Raw genomic sequence first — 3,551 nt, 5'->3', positions numbered from 1 at the left:
GATCGCACGAGAGGAGCCGCTCCCGCTGCCTCAGATGGGATCCGCCGCATCCACCCGCCGAGAGACCTTCGGCACCGGGCCCGCCGCCACCGCGGCCCACGCCGGCGGCAGCGGCAAGAAGGTGCTGGCGGCGCTAGGGTTTCGGGGCCCCTGGCGCCGCCTGTGGGGAGGCGACGCGAGGGGAGGGGGAGGGGGATAGTTCGACGCGATGCCCAATCTATTAAAAATGGGGAAGAATTTCACTTCCCCGGCCTCTGCACCAACTAGGGATGCATACGGCCATTTTAGTATGAGTACCAAGATAAACATGGTCCTCAGAATTTTTTAAATGAGTATCAAGATATTTTTTGATGCGTGGTTCCACCACACACCAAACTTGATCCTCGATAAATGGGGAAAAGCCCCTGTGCATCACCTGTCAATTTTAAGAATTAAACTCGGGTCGTTAGGCTGCACAACCACATGCCCCAACCACTAAGACACAGCTGGTAGCCTGGTACCAGCGAGGAAGGAACAAAAAAAAAGGCCGAGGCCCAGGCGTCGCTGCCCCGTTTGTTGTCGTCCCGGCAGCAGCCGTGCGTCCCGTGCCAGTCCTGCAGCTCCAGTGGCCTCACATTAGCCGTACATCGGACGACCTCGGCAGGACCGCTTGTCGGTGCAGATCGGAGCAATCAAGAAAATAGAGTTGGGAAATCACCAGGCCGGCCTCGTAGCAGCGCAGCCACCGGCAGGTCGTCGTAGCACCGGCGGCCGCCCCTTGGAGCGCAGCTCAGCACCGAGCGTAGCCACGGAAATTGAAGCATCACCGCAGCCTCGCGGCACCTCCGCGGTTGTCGACGCTGTCATAGCACGCCTCTCGCCGTGGCCCGTCGCCGCCTTGCAACATCCCGCAGCGCCGCCGCCGGAAACTGCCATCGTCCCGCAACCATGGTGGCTGTCGCCTTCCAGCACTGTCATCTCCCCCTCTCGCAGAAGAGCATGGCGAGCTCCAGCGGCCGGGCCGCGAGAGAGGCGAGCCTATTAGGCATGGTGTTGTTGAAGGAGGAGCGGCGATTGAGAGATAAATGGTGGCACAGACGGCGCAAGGGGAAGAACGATGGAATGGGGATCGGGAAAGACGACCAGGCAAGAAGATAAGGTCGTATGGAGGCAGCGGTGCGTGGGCCTGCTGGACACGAGTCATGTGCGCAGGGTGTGTTCAGACGCGTGGAACACCAGCGAGGCTGCTGGTTTCTTAGCAATCAGCCAACGTTAAACTGAGAGATACGTGTTTTTTTTTTCGAGAAACTTCCGATCTATTCATCAACTGTCAAGGTAGTACAAAGAACACTACAAGTAAAATTTACATCCAGGTCCATAGACCACCTAGCGACAACTACAAGCACTGGAGCAAGCCGAAAGCACGCCGCCGTCATCGCCCCTCCCTCATCGGAGCCGGGCAAACATTGTTGTAGTAGACAGTCGGGAAGTTGTCGTGCTAAGGCCCCATAGGACCAGCGCACCAGAACAGCAACCGCCGCCGATGAAGAGAAGCATAGACCGGAAGGATCCAACCTGCAGACACACAGACGTAGACGAACGAAGACCGGATCCAGTCGGATCCACCGAAGACGAACGCCGATCGGATCCCACGAGATCCGCCGGAGAGAAACCTCCACACGCCTTTCGATGATGCTTGAAACATCACCGGGACGGGAGCTAGGCAGGGAGGACCTTATTCCATCTTCAAGAAGTCGCCGCCGCCTCGTCTTCTTTAGCATGGCACAAACCCTAACTAAACTCAGAAAACCATCTAAAAGCGGAGCCCTCCCGCCGGCAAGAGCCGGGATCCATCGTGCCTCCATGATCCAAGGATCATAGGAGATGAGGCGGACCGGCAGCGCCGACGAGAGGCAAGGAAACCCTAGATGGGAGTTGGCACGTGGGCAGGAGCGAAAGTTTTTTTATTTTGTCTCAAAAAGATAAATATTTTTTTAATTAGAATTTGATTGTGTTTGGATCGTTCACGGAGGGGAAAATATCTCCAAGTCACCACGTACACGCATGTAGTTGCTCTGTGAACCTATATGCACGCGTTGCCGGATATGATGCAAGATTGAATTTTTGTTACAAGATTGAATTTAGCTTTGTTTGTGTCCCTCATGAAATCATACGGACTGACTATTAAGACATGAAAACTATATAGAAGACTAATATATATACACAGTTTAGGATACACATATCGAAAACATATAACCTACCCGCCAACGGATATAAATTGTCTCCGGACGTTCGGACGAGTGCATAATAAACCACCGCCACCAAAACACAGACGTTTAAAAATTACCACCCTGATTTAAGGCATAGTCATCTAAAGTGGAGATCGACATCATAGTTTGGCTAATATCAACTTGAACATCAAACTAAAATGGGTCGCAATCTCAAAGAATGTTCATCGCCATAAAAAAGATTCCATTTAAAAAAATATTCTCATTAAAAAAACAACTTCTCAAAGTAAAAAAACAATCATGTTTTACTGAACAACAAAAAATAAAGTTGATTGATGGAGCAGGTTATATTTACTTTTTCGCTCAGTGCAACGCACGGGCATTTTTACTAGTGATATAACAACCTCTTAATTGGTACTGTATCAAAATTTATATAACGGCGTATAAATACAATAAAAATAAAAAAAATGAAAAACACAATAGTGGTAGCGCGGGGCACGAAAAACGCTACTACTAGTTAGACTAGCAGTAGCGCTTGTATGGAAAGCGCTACCACTAAGTAGCTATAACAGTAGCGTTGGTAGGAACGCGCTACTGCTAAGTGTTAGCTGTAGTGATGTATCAGTAGCACGGTACCCCGCGCTACTGATAGCCCTCAGACCCGCGCTACTGCTAGGCTTTTCCTTAGTAGCCTGAAGGTCGACCTTGAACACTTGTGTTCATGCTCATTGAAACAATGTAGAATTTTTCATGAAAGTTTATAAAAAATGATTATCCCCTTGTATATATCCATTGTATTATAAAAATAATGTGCCAAGGATTGCCTTTAGGATGATTAGATTGCTTGTTTGCTATGTGCCGCGCAAAAACAAAAACTTTTGCTTCGAGAAACAGAATTGTTTAAATTCACTGGAATGCGATAAAATTCTGAAATTTTTACACCATACTGTTATGAAAATGATTTAGATTGTCCTATTTTTTCAGAATTTTTTGAGTTACAGAAGTATACGAAATTTCCAGATTACTACAGACTGTCCTGTTTTTCACTTATTTTGATGAATCTATGGGTAGTATCGAGGGGTATGAACGATGGTGAAGTTGGAATACAGTATATATAATGCTAATATGAAATTGGAATGAGTTTACAACAGTACTTAAAGGTAGTGATTTGCTTTATTATACTAACGGATCTCACGAGGATTTTGTTAAGTTTTGTGTGGATGAAGTGTTCGAAGATTGAGGAGTTATCAATATGAGAAGAATAAGGAAAGGCAAGAGTTCAAGCTTGGGGATGCCCAAGGAACCCCAAGTAAATATTTTAAGGATATTCAAGCATCTAAGCTT

At 47.8% G+C, this 3,551-nt stretch overlaps 1 long non-coding RNA gene across 1 annotated transcript; it reads right to left on the bottom strand.

The window, feature by feature from the left end:
• Positions 1-273: 273 nt before the first annotated feature.
• Positions 274-2,764, bottom strand: LOC120963151 (uncharacterized). Its single transcript, XR_005755197.3, has 2 exons — positions 698-2,764; positions 274-593 (listed from the first exon to the last, which is right to left on the bottom strand). It is a non-coding gene; the product is annotated as an uncharacterized lncRNA (long non-coding RNA).
• Positions 2,765-3,551: the final 787 nt, after the last annotated feature.

This window comes from Aegilops tauschii, chromosome 4 (assembly GCF_002575655.3).
Source record: "Aegilops tauschii subsp. strangulata cultivar AL8/78 chromosome 4, Aet v6.0, whole genome shotgun sequence".
In the NCBI taxonomy this organism is placed as follows: Eukaryota; Viridiplantae; Streptophyta; class Magnoliopsida; order Poales; family Poaceae; genus Aegilops; species Aegilops tauschii.
Note: the sequence above shows the minus strand (reverse complement) of the source record. Positions and strands in the feature narration are given on the sequence as shown.